Raw genomic sequence first — 19,837 nt, forward strand, 5'->3', positions numbered from 1 at the left:
TTTGCCAGTGAAATGATTTGGATTGTGATGTGGAAGTTACGTGACAGGTGTCTTATGTAAGTCTCGAAGGTTCAGCATCGCCAAAGCGTGACATTGAACATGCTCCTGAACCAGTTCCGTACGTGTTCCGTCATCACAAACCGTGTTCCGAGCAGCAGTTTGTAATCTTTGTTGAAGTAGGCTTAGGCGATTCCATGCTCTCTCTCTCTCCCCCCCCCCAATTAACTTCTGTATTCCTAGACCAATCTTTATGAAAGTTGATGTGTATATCATCACACCTGGGCTCATCTCAACTGCGTACTTCATAAATACCCTCCATCAGTGTGTCTATCCCCCTGTCATCGGTAGGCAACGGCTCCGTAAAAAAGATTACCGCGACCAGTACATGCGCAACAATAGAACTATTGGACGCATCGTTTGCTATGCGATCCGTGTTGTATTGAAGGAAAATATACTATTAGTTGTTTCCCAGAACTTCTTGTTATGTTATTTCCGAAGTCCATTTTGAAGAGGATTTTCATCCAACGGAAACTCACCGTTTGCCTTTTCAGTAGTGTCTTCATGTGAAGCTCATAACGACCTTGGTTATACTGCAACGTTCTAAATTAAAACTGACTTTCCTAGTGCAGTGATTGCTGATTTGTCGAAGTATAGTATTTTCCATCTACCTGCGTACACGTTGTTGTTGATTGTTTTACAGCAGGACGTTAACCTATGTCGTGCCAAATTTATATTTATTAAAATATTCCTCATATTATATATTGGAACCTTATAAACGGTTTGACTTAAAAGTTGTCCCTATGCTTAACTAATTTAAGCACTACCTCACGATGACGTATGGGGGAGTGGATGTATATACCCATATATTCTTGACTTCGGCACTAGTTTGAGGTTAGTGGTCAGCTTCACGCCCAGGCCGCTTTTCGCCCGGGGAAAGAGCCCCCGGTACCTATTGGATAGGGGGCTACGTGGGCTCCAGAATCGGTCTAGACGATGTGGAGAGGAGACAGTTCTTGCCCCAGCCAGTGCTCGAACACCGACACTTCGACCGTCGGTATAGCCAGTCGCTATACCGGCTTGACGAAAGAAGAATTTCACTAGAAGTAACATGAAGGTTAAGTTGTCCCAGTGTCAGGCACCACGCCATGATGGTATAGCTCAGTGTAGATACGGGCTGTTCGACCGGGGACTCGGGTTTCAATTTCCTGCGTTGGCAGAGATTTCCCCTTCTCCGCGACGTTCACAACGGCGTTTGGTGCCCGTGCCACCTCGTAGCAAACTGATTCTTGGGGTAAAGAGGCCGGGGCGTAAAGCTGATCACACATTCTATTTAGTGCCGAGGTTAACATTGCTGTTGATAAACGCGAAGTTATTCAGCCAAGTTGTAGTTGATGTTTTCTTGTTATTATCACTAGAACTGGCAATTCATCTTAGATGTGAGGTGATGGCGGTGGTGAGCTTGGCTTGCGTTGGGCGGCCCCAGCCTGTCCATCCTTTCGTCTGTCAGCCAGCCAGCCAGCCTGAGTAGAGCCGGCATCGATCGTTTGGTGCCCTCTGCTATGCTGTGTGGTGTGTTAGCCACATTGCAAGGGGCGGGGTAGTAGGCAGAGGGTTGGGGGGACAATCAGAGAGTCAGGAACAGCCGGGATGAGGCAGAGGGGGTGGAGAAGAACGGGCCTTCCCACACTGCACTTGTGTAAGCCTACGGATGTGCTTATTGCAGATGGGTCCGCCTTCACGGAAGAGATGATGCGCCTCTTATATCATTAGGTAGGCCGCACACCGGCATGCGTCAAGACACGGTGTCTGCGACATGACGCAAAGAAAGGAGCACAGTTGACACGAATGAGATTATGAAAACCGCCGCACTGGTATGAGTCATGATGCTGGCGAATCAGGAATGAAGCAAGACTGTGTCTTTTGTATGATGTCTTGATGCAGTCGGTGTGCGGCCGTCCTTAGGCTTATTAATCGCAGCGGTACTAAAGAGCTCATGTTGCACTTCAGACGTCACTTTTGTGTCTACAGTAACATCGTAACGATTCTGCTTCACATTATGGTAACGCAGTGCGCCGTTAGAGCGCTGCGCGTTTTGGTTGCAGGTGGTATTGAGTATGCCGGTAGATGGATCTGCCAGATATGGCGTTGTTTACGAAAAATGCTAATTTTCGGGAGTTTGTTTGGAAACCTGTGTATTCCATTCTTTTAACGTTTGGCACATCCTAATACCCAGCATTACTGGCCGGATCTGCCAGAAATAGTATGCTGTTGAACGGATTTCGACGAAACATGGTATGGGGGGAGGTATTCTTCGTCATGATGGTCGATGTTTAAGACTCAAGTAAGAAATCAACGCAGCGCATTGTTAGTGAGCAGTACGTTGTTTGGCTGTTCTTCAGTTTCACACTTGTCCTGTTTACTTCTCCACCCCCTCCCACCCTCCTTCAGTAGTCAGTCGACTGACAGGCTTAATTCTGTCCCGTTTTCTAAACGAATATTCCTTTTCAGATAAATTTCAAGAACAAGAGTTCGGAGTGGAACACAGTATCAGTACTAACGAAAACAAACGCGGAAGAAAACTTTAATTCTTTAATTTCTGGGTTTGTTTCCCCGTTCTATAGTTTTCATTCAGCTAAAACTGATTTTTATATATGCTTTAATTCTGTATTCGCGTGGCCAGTGAAACACGAGCAGGATTAAAAAAAAAGATAGGCCCCCGAAATTCACTCGACATCTTCCGATTGTTGTAATTTAGTTGAATGAGGATAGATGTTATAGTGAATTGTACATAGTTGGCTGAGAAAACTCCGTTTTGTACGTTTCTGAAGGATACTCTCTGTTCCCAGAAGGATGTTCGTTCTACAGTGCAAATATGTGGAGCGGGGGGGGGGGGAAGTATACGATATTTTACGGAATTCCGGTGTTGACGTTTTGTACAGTCTACAGAACATCGCCATCAAGTGGTTGGCACTCTTTAACTCATATTTGGGATATTCCTGGTTCGATTCTGGGCCCGGGGGACTCGATATCCTGACCAAGACTTGCGTTTTCCTTAGCGCCTCTAGATAAAGTAAAGTAGAAGTAAAGCCATCCCTGTAACAGGCCGTGGAGGCCCATAGGGTTGTGAGATGTTGAGGATCCCACATTTTCTAGACAATCGGCTCATAGAGGACGGTAAGGTTATCAGCCTCACGCGCCGGCCGCCTTTTACCTCCAAGAATATTTCTGGTACTCATTTCTGTTAGAGGCGCAGTCAACCCCAGGGCCATAGCGCGGCTGGAAGGATTAGGTCAGTTAAAAAAATCCACCTCATCGGGATTCGATCCCGCGACATTCCGACTTGTAGCATAGTGCGTCAACCATCTACGCTACGCGTGCCCCAAATAATAGGGTAGTACCTCAAATTTGGTTACAAAAGTGTATTGGATATACATTTTATGCTCAGAATTAGTGGATTATTGGACTAGTCCGTCATCCTGTATTCTAGAAACTAGAGAACACAACTTTTCGGAAACTGGATCTGTTTCCGTTCTCAGATGAGGGGGCAGACACCTGCTCTCTTGGGTCGCTTACAAAGAGCTGACCTCAATCATCGGACAGCCCATGTCTGTATAACTACAGCTATATAAATACAAGAGACCAGGCTTTGTCGAAGGGAGATAACAGGAAAAAACGCAACAAAAATTTTGTTAAAGTATGTACAGACCTTAAACTGAGGTAGAAATAGAGGACATGGTTTATTCAGTGATTGAGGTTAGCTCTTTATGAGGGGTCCAACTGAGTAGCAATCCCCCCCCCCTCACCTGAGAACGGAAACAGATTCAGTTTCCGAAACGTTGTGTTTTCTAGTTTCAAGAATACCGGACGATGGAGAAAGTCCGACAACCCAGTAACTGAGTATTATACAATATCGTCAAAACCATTTAGAATGTACAATTTATGGTTTATTTTCTTTTACAACTCTTGTTAGAAGACCCACAGTACGTCCTCATGGCGTGGTACTTAATTCGCTAAACGCAGGGACGCGTTTACCTTTACTCTTGTTAGATGTAGTTTAATGTGTTAAGCTGGAGATATGAGCAACAATTCACATAGGGCGCTGTTTAATCCAAAATTGGATCGTGTTGACAAATTCCCTCCTGTTGGCGTTTCATGAAAATCAGTTCAGAGAGTTCCAGTTTCTTCCATGCTGACAGACTGGCAGGCAAGTCAAGCGGAGTTACTCGGTTACGCCACTGAGCAGAAAGCTCATAATGTGAAACACACCACTGCGTCGTGATAAAATACGTTTGCGCCATTGTGCTTGATAACGATATAAGATGCAAGACTGCTGTCCCACTTACTGCCCAGATACCATACGCGGTGACGCGGTTAGGATCGCTCCATGAAGGCGTATAGGGGGCGTAGAAATTAAGCATCATGCCTTTTGAAACTCAACTCTTCATGAAGGTGCCTAGTCAATTTTACGTTTAGTGAAGCGGTTACGGACCGAAGGACCGGGGTGCGATTTCAGACGAGGCAGTGGTGGTTTCGCTTTCTCACCTCGTCCGTATCGGTTCCCTAGCCCCTCTAGCGTTGTAAGAAGTTAAAGTTGTCCCTGTGCTTATTTAAGCACTACGCAGTGAAGGTGTATATAGATCCACATTTTCTTGAACTCGATACTGGTTGGTGAATGGTCAGTTTCGCACTCCGTTCGCTTTACCCCCGCCCCCCAAAGAAATATCCCCCGTTGCTAATTGGATAGGAAGCTGGGTGGGCCCCAGAGTAGGTCTGGACGCTGTGGAGAAGAGAAAAATTTGTTGTAGCTTCCAGGAATCGAACCCCCGAAGTCAACATGGTTTTGATAACATTAAAGAGAAGTAGTTTTTAGAATTAACTTTGATATGCTGGTTCCAGACCTGGACACAGTTATATCTCGTCACAATTTGGTGCACTGTATGTTTAGCCTCGTGGTCTAGTGGTCAGAGTTCCTGGCTACAGATCCAGAGGTCCCGGGTTCGATTTCCGGCACCACCAGATTTTCTGAGAAGTAGTGGGTCTGGATCGGGGTACACTCAGCCTCGTGAGAATAATTTAGGAGATGTTTCAACGAAATAGCGCCTCCGGTCTAGAAAACCGAGATTAACGGCCGTGGGGATCCGTTGCGCTGACTACGCGTCACCCTCTATCCGCTAAAGTTGATACTAACTTCGCCGACAAGTGGCGGTCGCTCGGTTCGCTTGTGGAATACAGGCCACGGAGTTTGTTTTGTTTGTATGTTCAGCCAACTCAGCGTTTTTTTTTTCACTTTAATATTTTTGCTTTGTGCTTTTCATTTTTATCAGTAGCATGAGAGAGTGATGTTCTGTAAGCAAATGGAAGTTTATTCTCATTCAAATAACGTCGTCATTTCAAACAGTATAGCACGTTCATGTGTACTGCTCGTGTAAAGGAGAGATCGAAGACAAAAAATTGCTTGATTCACAAGCTTGTGGTCACCGTGTCCGATTTGATCAGACACTTATTTCCTGTTATATAAAATGTACTGTGCTTCTCTGTTATCGGCAAATGAACTAAGTGGTCTGTTGTGCTTAGATTATAGATCAGAAGTATGTGTCTTAGGAAATAATATTGAGTTGACGAATTGGTCGGCTGTGTGGAATATATAGCATGAAATGGTGGGGCATTAGTGAGTGATAGAAAAGGATGCTGTAGGTAGCAGTTATTGTCCTATTAAGGTTCTGCCCCGGTATTTGTTTAGAGAGATTGCAGACGGATTAGCGTTATAGTAAGTCGTACTAAACGGACAAAATTCTTGGGTACTTCCCTGTAGTCTGGTTGATATGTCGTGTGTGTGTGTGTGTGTGTGTGTACTTCATCAGACTTCTAGAGAGCGTAGCGCAGATGTGGCACATGGGTCGCTCTATCGCAAATTAAATTTTGTATTATGCTGTGTTACAGATATTTTGTGAAAATAATGCACCATAGGCAGAAGAAGGAAAAGGACAGACCTGAATGTAAAACGAAAGTTAGAATTCATTGTAAAATTAAAATCGGGACTGTGTGTCGCGCGTGTTTGCGAGGAATGCGGACATTCGGCAATATCAGAGCCCCTTCCCGAATTAGTCCGTTAAATCGAGGATGCACTGTCTTAAGTTTCTGGGCCGAGATTCGAACTGTGGACCTTCGGAATGGTGACGGATACTGTAATATTGTTTTTAAGTAAACATTTATTGTCATAAGCACAAGGAGAACGCGCTTCAAGGATCAGGTGTGTGTCTGGGCGCTAAACAACCAGTCACGGACCGCGTGCTGCCGATTGTAGGTTACTAAACTTCGGCGTAATTCAGGGCTTGGCAAAAGAGGACTTGAAGTTATGTGTGGCTAATCGACCTACTGTGGCCGCTATACATGTTACCAGACTCCACGGAGCAGAATCATTCTTGGGGAACAAATGGTCGCTCGGATGGTAAAAGAATTCCCCCAAACCCCAAAATGTATTGCAGTGTTCAGCAAGATCCGCCACTGGACCCAAACCTGAAGCCGGGAAATATTGGTCGGTATAGCTGCGAGCTGGACGGTGGGGGTTTTTCTTTTCAGTGTCCAGACAGGCTCTGAGACCCACCCAGCCTCCCATCCAGTGAGTAGCTGGGGCTATTTCCCCGGGGGTAAAGCGGCGGGGGCTTAAATCTGACCACTCACCTTCATCTTGTACCGAGGTTAAGAATAGTGAAGCTGTACCTCCTCTCCTCCATACGTCTTCATGGCGTGGTCACAGGGACAACATCAGCTTTGCCTTTACTCCCATCTTCTGCTGGGTTTGGCGTCATGTTTTCAGGATTGGTTGTGCACGCTTTTCCCATCACTCCCAGGTTGCTTCTTGTTCCACCAATTTCATCTTTTCTGATCACACTACTAATAATATTAGTGAAGAATATAAATTATGAAGCTTCCAATTTGTGTATTCTTCAGTCTCTTGTGTGCCGAAGCTACTAGCTGTATTGATCAGTATTTTGACGGAAATACGGAAAGCTCGTCCCCGGTACTTTTACATTTGTACCTGTATGAGAGGTACAAGGGACCCACTATTAATTCGGTTCAAGGCGGTCTTGAGGTCTCCAATTTGATTCATATTCGGCAAACAGACGTGAATGTCCATATCTGACACACACACGTAGAAAGAGTGTGTGTGTGTATGTGTAATTTCGTGGCTTTAGCCCGCAAGCGAACTATACGGACCGAGCGACCGCCGCTTGTCGTCGAAGTTAGTGCCATCTTTAGCGGATAGAGGGCCTCACGTGGTCAGCGCAACGAATCCCCACGGCAGTTAATTTCGGTTTTCTAGACCGGAGCCGTTACTTTTCCATTCAAGTAGCTCCTCAGTTATCCTCACGCGGCTGAGTTGACCCTGTTCCAGACCAATTACTCAGAACTCTCCCCACTATCGTGTCAGCTGAGTTTTTATTGGGTCAAAGAATAGCGTCGCAACATGTTACGGCCCTCATGGAGCCGTCGTCATACTTTAACCCAATAAAATCTCAGTTGACACGACAGAATATAAGTGAGTTATCTTAAATTGATGGTTGTGTTCGACAGGTATACAAAAGTATATACGTGGTGCAGTCCAAAAGTTCCCGAATATGAATTTTGCGCGCAAATACTTATGAGTACATCGAAATACCGCTAGGTGTTTCCCCACACACCCTTCTGGAATCAGTGTGGCAAGCGGCGTCGAGTTGAGTGGTTTGGGCTTATTGTTGGTGAACGTATTTCCATTTTTGTGTTTCCGTGAGTTTGCGGTTTTGCGATTGCTGACCTGAGAGAGCAGCTTGTCTGTATAAAGTTTTGTTTTAAACTTGGGAAAACCGCTGCAGAAACGCACTAAATGTTGAAGCAAGCTTTTGGTGACAACAGTTTAGGCCAGACACAAACTTACGACTGATATAAGCGTTTCAAAAATGGCCGAATATCAACTGATGATGACCATCGTTCGGGCCGGCCGTCAACTGGCACCACACCAGAAAGTGTCGCGAAAGTTAGGGATCTGATTCTGCAAGATCGTAGACTGACCATCCAAGACCTCTGTAACACCTTGGGGCTAAGTTAAAGTACATGTCAACGAATTTTGTCGGAGGAACTGAACATGAGGAGGATTGCGGCGAAGTTTGTGTCACGACTGCCGCAAAATGAACAGAAGCAGCATTGCTTGGAAGTCTGCAGGGAACTTCAACAACAGCTTCAAGAGTATCCAAACTTTCTTTGAAGGTTGTCACTGGTGACGAAAGTTGGGTTTATGGGTACGACTCTGAAAGTAAGCAGCAATCGTCGCAATGGAAGAGCCTTTCTTCACCTTGGCCAAAAAAAGCTCGACAAGTCAAGAGCAACATTAAGTCCATGTTGATCTGTTTTTTATATTGACGGGATTGTTCACAAGGAGTTCGTCCCAGGTCAGACAGACAGTAACGAGTTCTATCGCAATGTTCTAAGGCGTTTGAGGGACATGAGGAGAACACGTCCAGAGAAGTGGCGCACGAACGGCTGGGTACTCCACCATGACAACGCACGACCGCATACGGCTTACAGCGTGCAGGAATTTTTGGCTGAAAACAAGATGGCAGTTGTTCCCCACCCACCGTACTCGCCAGACTTAGCTCCATGCGGCTTCTTTCTCTTCTCGAAGATGAAAATCAAGTTGAAGGGGCGAAGATTTGATAGAGTTGAGGAAATTGAAGGGGAAACGCAGACGGTACTAAACTTCCAGGACTTCCAGGATGCGCTCCCAAGGGGACTACTGTGAAGGTGATGGTGCAGAATAAGACCCATGTAAGACGTAATAGTTTTTATTAATATATTTCGGGAACTTTTGGATTGCACCACGTATAAAACACCGCCCCCAGGAGTTCCTATATTGTTGCTATGGCCGGTTGTCTAGCAGTATCATGGATATTGTTGAGTTTACAGGACACTACCAAGCAGCGCATGTTCTTTCTCGCTACCGTTGTATAGCAACGGCTGTACACGCTACAAGACGAAGAAGAGGTTCTCTCCGCTCGACCTCGTTTTTCGGTCCCGTAGTGACCCCGCCACGTAATGATGGCATTACTATATTACCATTCTTGCTTGCTGTTGTTATCCCTGTTATTGAACTATAAATAGAAGCCGAAAGCTAAAGAAATGTGGCAGCATTCTGTGACGCCTTAGTAAGATTTGAGGCTTTTACTGTGGCGAAGATTCATGTTGTGTGCTGAATCATTAACCGTGTGTAGTGTCACTGCCTCGTTTTGGTCCATTTGAACCCTGAAAATGCAGGCGGTGTGTTCTCCTGAAACGTTGGTGTCAGCCTACCGCACTTGCAACACGATGTCTTGACGCAAAAGCCCGGAATATGAAACGGCTTCCTTGTGTCTGTTCACGTGAACTATTCAGTGAAGCGATTTAGAAATACCAGTGCGTCGGGCAAACTCACCAAAGCACGACACTGGAAAATGTAAACTTTCCGGATGCATTACGATCCTGGATTTCTCGTCATGGTTGGAAAGGCAGCGTCAGTAAGTTCTGAGAGAAGTTTTGTTTCGAAATCCGTAGACAAGACAGAGCTAGTTGCACGTTAATACCATTTTAGCAGATGTAAATAGGAATGGGAAGGTGTACGCATTTGTCCAGATTTCAGTTGTGTTCTTTGGTAAGTTCCTTACCTAATCGGTCTTAGTTTTAATTTATTGTATGTGTATAGAAGGATAAACTGCATAATGAGGAGCTTCATAACTTGTACTCTTCTCCAGGTATAATTAGAATTATCAGGTCAAGGAGGATAAGGTGGGCAGTGCATGTAGCATGAACGGGGGGAGAAGAGGAATGCATATAGGATATGGATGGGAAAGCCAGAAAGAAAGAGACCACTGGGAAGACCAAGACCTAGGTGGGTGGGCAATATTAAAATTGATCTTAGAGAGATGGGATGGTATGGATTGCATTGATCGGGCTCAGGATATGGACCAGTGGAGAGCTATTGTGAACACAGTAATGAACCTTCGGGTTCCATAAGATGTTTGGAAATTCTTGAGTAGCTGCAGATTTGGCTCTTCAAGAAGGGCTCAGCTCCATGAGTGAGTAAGTAAGTATAGATGGATAGTAAACAAAGTTTTTAAGGTCACTTTTTTCGGAATATCGATTCGAGCTTCGTGTAATATTGCACCTGTGTGAAGTTTGAAGTCCTTTCAGAGGGAACGTGCGGTTTTCCGAGATTTGATACCTTGTAGGTTTCGTACAGAGATAACCAGCGCTACAGGGGAACCTGCTACCTCTGTCTTCATGGTGCAAACCAAAATTACATTCGCCCGACAGTATTTAATACAGATTGGCCAGTACAGACTTCAATCGATACCCAGAGGCGAGTAGTGCGCATAGAGGGTCGGAGTGACGTTCCATATATGCGTGAAGTTTGTGCAGTAAAGCCAGGTCTGACAGCTCTATGTATGTATGTCAAGGCTCGCTCGTGACGGGTTCTGATTCCCGTGCGCATTCAGTGGTACAGTATGTGTATGCTATCCTGCTTTGCTTCTTAATGTTTCTAGTTTCGGTTACTTGAAGCGGGGTATATTGTATCAACTATACAGGATGCTCTGAATTTATGTAAACGTTCGGGGTTATGGATGTTTTTTTGGGGTGCTAGTGGCTCGAGCTTTGAAAAATTCTGGTAACAAGGGCTTAACGAAATTTCAGCCTGGTATTGTAGTTCGCTGCTGGTTTTTTCCCACCCCCCATTGGCACTACATCCCCAGTGGGCCTAAGCCTGCCTCCATGAACTCCGTTCACTTCGGTTTTTCTAGATCATACACATTCGGCAGGACTCCTTGGGCGGGTGATCAGCTCGTAGCAAGGCCTCTACCTGTACACAAACACAGAAAAAACGCACACACACAAACTAAACATCCATGCCCTGAGTGGGATTCGAACCCACGATCCTGGTTTCCAAGCCAGCGAAGACAGTACATGCCTTAGACCGCTCGGCTACCGTGACCGGCAGTTCGCTGCTGTTACCATCTAATAAATGTAGGGTGAGAGAAAAATGCAGCATTGCTCTGGAACGTCCTGTATAAGCGCCTTAACACCACGGCATTCAGATTATACAAGACGACGGCCTCGCGATGTGGAAAGAATTGAGAGTGAATATGTTGTTGGAAAATGCTGAAAGCAGCCGACAGGGAGTGGTTCTATACTTTGGGCGTAGGGCAGGAGGCTGTTAGCAGTCATTGTAAAATATTCAAGGCAAAAGTTGGCCTTATGTTATGTGCGTAATTAAGCACCACGGCCTGAAGACGTATGGGGGAATGGACGCATAACTCCACGCATTTCCAGCTCCAAATGAGGTTGAGATGAATTGCCAGCTTCACGTTCTGGCCGTTTTGTCCCAGGAAGAAAGGCTCCCCAGTACCTCTTGGACAGGAGGCTTAGTGTACCTCAGAGCGAGTCAGGACACAGTGACGAAAAGAAGATATCTTTGCTGGGAATTGAACGCCGATTCCCGGGTCTTCCAACCATTGTTTAGTCATTGTACTGGCCTAGCCATCCTGTGTTATCATATGTTTCTGATTTCACAGATATTTTGTTGTTCCTACACAGTGGTAAATATTTGGTGTTCAATGAAGAATAGACCCTAAATGTTCATTCTCTAAAGCCCATTGGTTACTGTATGTACCTCTGCTGTAACATACTAAAACTCTGCATTCTGCCCACAGCGTATTTGTGTGTTCCATATGGTTGTCACAATAAACAGCGACTATTTCCCTAAACATCATCAACCGGTTGGTCTTTGTAGCGGAGACGTAATGTGTTTCCTGTGATGTACAGACTGAGTTTTTATGTATTTAGAAGAAATTGTCTAAGAGTAATTCATGAGAGACAAACCCATTCTGTCGCCAGAGAGGATGTTACATAAGGACTATGACCGCAAGAGTTCAGCTTAAAATATCTGGTCGTGATCCTCAGGGGGCTTGGCGCCAAGACATACTGATTGGCGTTAAATCGTCAGTCATAAAGTAACTCTGACTTTCACTCTTTACTATATCTCAGACAGTTTTTGAGCGGAGTGCTTAGAACGTTTTGCATCATGATTTGGACTTAACAGAAGAAAACACGATTTTACATAATGAGGAGCATTGCAGCTTGGAGTTGAGCTGGACGTGCAGCGCGCGTGGAATAAACAGGAACTTCATACACATTTTTTGATTGCGAAATTATGAGTTCAGATACCACATGGAAAGCGTAAGCATTGGTAAGAGGACAGTTTGGAACTAGATGTCTGAGAAGTTTGGGGATATCGAGATAGATTGAGCCAACTCAGTTTAAAGTCCAGTCACAGTTTTTGGAACGGTAATGAACGTTTGGGATCCTTAAAAGGAACGAAAGTCGTGACCAAGTTAAGAACTGTCAACTATCCAACGATGGTACCTCACCATTAAGTTGATTACTTTGGATGTCTTCCTCACAATGCTCTGCTATTTGCATTGTGCTAGACTAAATGACGGATTACAAGCAGGTTAGAGAGTCTGTAATTATAAGTTGGTTTCAGGGTAAGGCACTTTTAAGTCTATTGCTTTACCACTGTTAACTGTTTACTAGTTGGGGAAGAGGAGGGAGCTTTATACTGACTTTGTATGAGTTTTCGAAATTGATTCAGTGAATAGGGAGTTGAAAAATAAGTCACCTACTTTCCTTTAAATTGCACCAGCATAATTTAGAAGCGTGATGGCCTTACTACGAACGGAATAGTGCATTGCTTACTGACCTATCTTCGGACAAAATTGCCTCCAGTAAGAACTTTATGTACGTGAAAAGTAAAACAACTTCAGAATTTCTAATTAGTTGTTTGTACTTTTCAGACTCGAGAAGTTTAATGTTAAACCACCAGAAATTAATACTGTTTTAGATGCAACGTAATATGCTTTTAAAAAGGAGGGTATTCATTTTCAGTTGAATATTAACGAAGGAACTGTACAGTGGGTAAAGTAATTTTAAACTGTTATGTCTGTATTATATATCTGCATCGTGCAGAGATGTTATTACCTTTGTTGGCCGGTTCACGGGTAACTGCCGACCAATGCTGACAAATCAAACCGCACTGCTCGCCGTGAAACATAATGCCGTCAAGCGGTTCACAAAGTTAACAACTTTCCAAAATTCCGAACGTTATCCGTAATCAGGCTTATTGATTCACCGGCAAAATTCATATGTGCCTCGCATTCAGCGGTGCACCGGTGGCCGTGAAGCGCAGAGCCGTGAACTGGTCAGCAAAGATAAGAAACTAATTGTACTTACCTCGGATGTGTTAACTACTGTATAGAATCTGAATGCCGTGTGGCTGCAGAAATTCTTGTGTCTTGAAGTAGAGAAAACAATATTCTCTTGAAGTTTCATACTCCATAAAGTTCCAACACAAAACGTGGTTCGTATACTGAATGGTGCTATACTAAAAATATAAACAATTGGCGGAAAATAGTTGCGCCGTTGTAGCGTGATGATATCTGACCCAATCAACACTGGTTCGACTTTGCTGTCGGTACACGACGCTTTGTCTAAGTTGACAGTCTTCGCTGTTGGAGCGTGCGATGTTCTTACAGTGCGAAATGTTGGAGACGAACAGATTAAAAGGATGCCACAGTAATAGGTAGTGAGATAACAGCAATGAAAGTATGTGTAGATAAATTAGGGACCGCCTCTATGGTCTAGTGGACAGAGTTCCTGGCTACAGATCCAGAGGTCTTGGGGTTCGATTCCCGGCCCTGCCAGATTTTCTGATAAGTAATGTGTTTGGAACGAGGTGCACCCAGCCTCCTGATGATAATTGAGGAGCTGTTTCAAGGAAATAGCGGCTCCGGTCTAGAAGACCGAGATTAACGGCCGTGGGGATCCGTCGAGCTGACCACGCGACATCCTCTATCCGCTGAAGTTGCCACTAACTTCGCCGACAAGCGGCGGTCGCTCTGTCGGTATAGTTTGCTTCCTGACTACAGGCCACGGAGCAGATAAATTAGTACTGTATTCTTGGCATTATAGTGGTATGACGAGTTAAGGTGATAGCAGTCGCTCGGCGTATCATAAACCATGCGCAGTCGTGTCTGATTCCAGCTTTAGGTAGTATCTCTGTTAGCCATGAGTAGTTGAGTTGTATCTTAGAAGATAGACAGGTGGTAATTTTATACCCGAGCGAATTTCATGACGAATCTGTCGATGAATATGAACCATTCGTTATTAGTCATTCACATACCACCCAAGGTCAGCTTAATGATCCTTCTTTGTTTCGGTTATCCTTCCCCGCTTTTCGCATGCAGTGAAGTTCTACCATTTGACACAGGAACGTGACGGGGCTTTCCAGAGATTTATATGATCTTGCATGAAGTTTGAAGTTCTCACAGCGGCGTATATTTTCTGGGCTGAGACGCCATGTATTCTGGAAGGAACGTGGAGACCGCAGGTTCCTGTGGAACATAGCACGTTTCTACCGAAGTGCACGACTTCGTACCTTCCTGTTGGTTTCTTGCGGCATGTAACCGTTAACAATGAATTGTGCGCAAGCCTTCAATATAGGTCGTATGACAGATGTCTTCTTTGGTTTTATTAACTCTTGAACCAGTAGACTGATTTCCATTGAACTTACTCAGCGGTGTTTGGATGTAGGGCAGGTAATCTCCTCACTTACCCATTCTTTGGTAATGAAGGTAATGAATAGCGTTGATGTCAGAGCCCGTCACATCTAGTTCCATCCGCCACCCATCGCCATGTCTCCCACCCTCGTGGAATTGAGCCCTTCTTGAGAAGCCGCCAATTGTGCAGCAACTCTAGAAGCTCCCAGCATTTTATGGAACCCAAAGGTTCATAACCGTGTTCACAAGAGCCCTCCAGTGGGTCCTGTTCTTAGCCAGAATGATCGAGTCCATACCATCCCATCCTGTCTTTCCAAGATCCATTTTAATATTGTCCACCTACCTACATCTTGGTCTTCCTAGCGGTTTCTTTCCTTCTGGCTTTCACACCAGTATCCTATATGGTCATCATCTTCCCCATTTGTGCTACATTCCCTGCCAATCTCATTCTGCTTTTCTTGATCATTCTAATTATACTTGACAAAGAATACAAGTTATGAAGCTCCTCATTATGTAGTTTTCTCCAACCTCCTGTCACTTAATCTCTCATCAATCCAGATATTACCCTCAACACCCTCACTCTGTGTTCCTCCCTTAATGTCGGAGACCACATTTCACACTCGTACAGAACCACAGGTAAAAATATAGTTTTGTATATTCTAATTTTTATGGTTTTAGACAGCGGACGAGAAGACAAACGTTCTGGACTGAATGGCAGCAGGCATTACCAGAATTCAGTCTCCTCGTTATTTCTTCCTGAATCAGGTTTTGATTTGTTGCTCTAATTCTGAAATATCTGAGCTGTGCCACATTTCGCCGTGTCTTGCTTTTCTAAAATCTTTATTTATATTCTGTCCTCGTTGGTTTTTCTTGTTACCGCTTTACAAGAGATTTTCTCACCAATTGCAAGTGTAAATGTGTAATGCATTATGTGATGCTCCGTAAGTTATTTAGCTACAGGCCACTTTGATGTTGAGAATCTCTGCTGTTGAGTGACCATTACAGGGACGTGGTAGTGCGTGTTTTCGTGTGGTGACGGCCTTGGTTGAAATCTTGGTAGGCCTTTATAATTTTACTCTTCGCAACATACGAAATGGCTCATAACTCTCCCATGTCTCTTAGGTAATGGGTTTGAAATATGTTCTCATGAGTGTAACGGTCCGAGGAAGAAGGTAGCCCACTGACTGCGCAACGATTCCCTTCACAAGTTGTTAGCTACCAGATGTTTAAGAAATTCCTTCCCTCGTATGGAACCAAAAGGCTCATTGTCGTGTTAAACTGTCATGGAATGTATTCTTGGGTAATTGAATCCATTTCACACCCTCGCCATATTTCTGTAAGGTCTGCATTAATATTATCCTCTCACCAATGTGTTGGTCTTCAAGGCTGTTTTTTTATTGCTAGTGGGGCGGGACTAAGTCCCTTGTACTGCGGGCACTTCTGGCCTATTGTACCAGCCCCAGATGATGTGTGAGGGTGATTGTGGAGCAATTGGTGGAATGAAGATTGGCAGGGGAAACCGAATGTACTAGGAGAAAACCTGCCCCAGCGCCACTTTGTCCACCACAAATCCCACTTGACCAGACCCGGGATCGAACCCGGGCCGCAGCGGTGGGAAGCCAGCGACTAACCGCTAGAGCTATGGCTCGGCTCTTCAAGGCTGTTACTAAAGTTCCCGGATGATACACTTATAGAAGCATCTCTTTCCCCCGCACATGCTATATTCCTTCCAACCCATACTCTTTGAATGTAATCACCATATCGTTATCGTGAAGCTACTCTTTATGTGATTTTCTCCATCCTCCTGTGACTTAACTTCTTATTTTGATTCATATGTTATCCGCACTTCAACAATCATCTGTCTGTGTGTTTTAATTTTAAGGTTTCTTGATATGCCACGAACAAACATATAAGTAAAGCTATCCCTGTAACAGGCCGTGGAGGCCCATAGGGTTGTGAGATGTTGAGGCTCCCACATTTTCTAGACAGTCGGCTCATAGTTGGCAGTGAGGTCAGCCTTACGCGCCGGCAGCCTTTTACCCCGAGGAAGGTTCCTGGTACTAATTTCTGTTAGAGGCTGAGTCGTCCCCAGGGACATAGTTCGGCTGGAAGGATTAGCTCAATTGAAAAATCCAGTGATATTGAAGGGACTCGAACCCGCGACCTTCCGGCTTGTAGCATAGTGCCTCAACCAACTACTAAACCGCGTGCCCCACGGGAAGATGTTCTGTGCTGAAATATGAAGGTGCCCACTCTTAAATTGATTCTCGTCCGTGGAGTTATACACCGGATTCATGGCCTCGTGACTTCGCGCGTAAGCCGAACAACAAACAGCTTTACTTTATCCTTTCAAGTCTGTCAGATTGGAGTAGAATGTATAGTTCTGACAAGGTATATCAGTTGTGACCGCTTTACCCTTTAGAACTTTCCCCTCGATTAGTTGAAAACAGTTTTTCCCCCCACCCCGATGTCTGTCACTTCTGGCAACTTTGCGAACACAACAACTTAGTATAATAGTCGGCCAGAAGTTCGTCGGACGGGGGAGCAACTTCGAGGAGTACAGCATTACATAATCCAAACTTCCGACCGAAGACGTCCTCAATTTCCCCTTCACTCGTCGTCGCCAGGGAGCGAACATCGCCGAGTTCACAGCAAGGAAAACTTGTGTGTGTACTTGTTCCCGGTTACAGTACTGTCTCACTCTGCCTTGCTTCCTGTATCTTACGCGTTTGCAACGTCATCAGAAAGAAATGAGTGTTGGTCATTGCGTTTGGTTTCGACTTTTAAAATGTTCTTGTGTGAGTTCAGTTATGTATGTTAATTCTGAAGATACTGTCTTGTGGGATGTGACGCCGTGTATTCCGGTATATGTAGTCATCGATCCTGAAGATGGAAGCAGAATGTGCCTCCGAAGTGCCAGTACAAAGCGTCACATTCCAGAAGACAGCAGTGTTCATGGTAACCGCCATGAGCCTCATTTCGCATTTAACCCATTCTGTGGCGGTGTTTAATTTCTTGTGACGGGTAGCCACAGATGCCGTCAGGTGAAAGGTAGCATTTTTGTCATAGAGCTCAGACACCTAGTAAACCAAGGTTGAACTATCTGTTTGAAACCATGCATCTCCTATACGCTGTTTTTAGAAACAGTTCGCCCCGATCGCTGGTTATTTAACCTTTTAAATCACAGTCGTTACTATATGCATCGCCTGTTTTTGACATTTAGAAGCTCTGAATTTTCACCACACAGCATATTTATGCTTTTGGCATGACTCTTAAAATAAATAACCATTATTTCCCTAAGTAACATTAACTGGGTGGTCGTTGAGGCTCTGTGTAGTTTCTGTGGGGGGGGGGGGGTGGTTTTTTTTTACGTTTAGACGAACTGCAAGCTTCATGGAGTTTGCCATGCTACGTAACAACAGAATAAGATTATAATTGATGCATTAGATTGACAGGACTCTTAGAGCGCACAGGGGAATGTGACGTGAGTGAAGTGTGGGTGAGAAACATGGACGTATAAGAGTCTATTCTGAAGAATTTGGCGTAAATGGGAGGGTAATTTTAAAATTCATTTTGGAGAAGTGGTAGGTTCCTGCGAAGTTACGAACTGGCGTAGGTCTGTTGCCCTACTGTCAGGCGTGTAATAAGGAAATGAATGACCTTCCGGTTTAGTTAAACCATAGTATTTCGCGACCAGTGGGAGTTGTGTATAATGCTCAAGGACGTATCCGCAGCAAGAATTGTTCAGTGCATATGTTTGTATGAATCATTTAGTGTTGTCAGGACCGAATATTTCTGTGCATTCGCTGCAAAATTGACGGCAGTATGTTATAGTGACTCACGAGGGTATCTTTAAGACGGCCATGCGCACAGTGCATTTTGCACCGTGTTTTAGCCCCGTGAATTTGTACCGCTTGTGCAAGAGCGCTGTGCTGAACGTAGTAGGACTGAGTGATTGCGATGGGCTACTGTGTTGACGGCAGGGATTCGATTTCCGGGGGGGGGGAAGAGATTTTTCTCTTCTCCACAACGTCCGGACCGGCTCTGGGGCCCACTTAGCCTCCTCTTTAATGGGTTCCCGGGGAAAGAGCGGCTGAAGCGTGAAGCTGACCGCTCAATCCCATCTAATGCCGAAAAGTGGAGCTATACTTCCACCCCCCATATGTCATCATGGCATAGTGCTTTATTAATTAAGCACAGGGACAACTTTACCTTTTACCTCAGTGAACCATTTGTTTCTTCATCTAACGACTTCGCTGTGCTGCCAGAAGTCATTTAAGGAAGACCATAAGGAAATGTGTTGGGAGGGTGGGTGGTGGATGAAACTGGCTGTGGGCCGTCTCTGATGGTGGACTCTAGTATAAATTGTATTGCACCCTTGGTTTCTGGTATCAGAGGTAAGGTAAAGTTGTCCTTGTGCCATGAAGACTTATGGGATAGTGGATGTATAGATCCACATTTTCTTGACCTCAGCACTAGTTGGAGGCGAGTGGTCAACTTCACGCTCCGGCAGCTTAACCCGAGAAAGAGCCCCCGGCAACCATTGTATAGGAGGTTGGGTGGACCCCAGAGCCGGTTTGGACGATTGGATAATGAAAATTCTTGACCCTACCGGGACTCAAACTCCGACCTCTCGGTCGTCCAGCCCATAGCCAGTCGCTATACCGACTACGCTATCCTGGCTCCCTCTGGTACCAGAGAGTTAAGGAAAATAGGTTGTGAGGACGGAAGATAGATGGATCTGGTTAGAATCGTGTTTAATGCAGAGGTCAGTATTAGCGGTGTTGAACGTTCGGGTTGGACTAGCACAGAGCTAGTTCCTGTGGAGATTATGGGCATGGCTGCATGGAACGTGAAAGGTGTGATGCTGTGACGTTACTGTTGTTGAAGAACTGGAGAGCAAACCGTTAACGATCTAGCATAATGTGATCTAGTAACTGCCTTTGTTATTTGCATTGCGTGTTTTGTATTTCCGGAAGCGTGGCGCTATGGCATCATTATCATTTGGTGTTCTCGGTAATTAGTGCTGCTGAGGGCGGAGTCATGACATATGTAGTTTGACTTGGGAAGAAGTTGTTACATTGCTGGGATTAAAGTTGACACTGCTAAACATGTTCATTATAGTTTTTTTAATCAGGATTCAGAGTAGAAAATCACTTAACTTATCGGTTGGTACGAGTATTGTTTCGTAGTATATGTATTAGCTTTGTTGTCAT

The 19,837-nt window shown here is 44.9% G+C and overlaps 1 protein-coding gene across 2 annotated transcripts in view; it reads left to right on the top strand.

The window, feature by feature from the left end:
* Positions 1 to 19,837, top strand: part of LOC111873834 (C-terminal-binding protein) — a 96,402-nt gene that overhangs the window by 34,429 nt on the left and 42,136 nt on the right. The window contains exon 1 of one of the 2 annotated variants that reach the window (XM_023868841.2): positions 19,500 to 19,637. The exons of the other annotated variant lie outside the window; for it this stretch is intronic. The gene's annotated coding sequence lies outside the window, so the exon portion shown is untranslated. Of the gene's footprint in view, positions 1 to 19,499; positions 19,638 to 19,837 lie in introns of those variants that run through there. 2 annotated transcript variants of the gene reach the window in all.

Source organism: Cryptotermes secundus, unplaced genomic scaffold (genome assembly GCF_002891405.2).
Source record: "Cryptotermes secundus unplaced genomic scaffold, Csec_1.0 scaffold215, whole genome shotgun sequence".
Classification (NCBI taxonomy): domain Eukaryota; kingdom Metazoa; phylum Arthropoda; class Insecta; order Blattodea; family Kalotermitidae; genus Cryptotermes; species Cryptotermes secundus.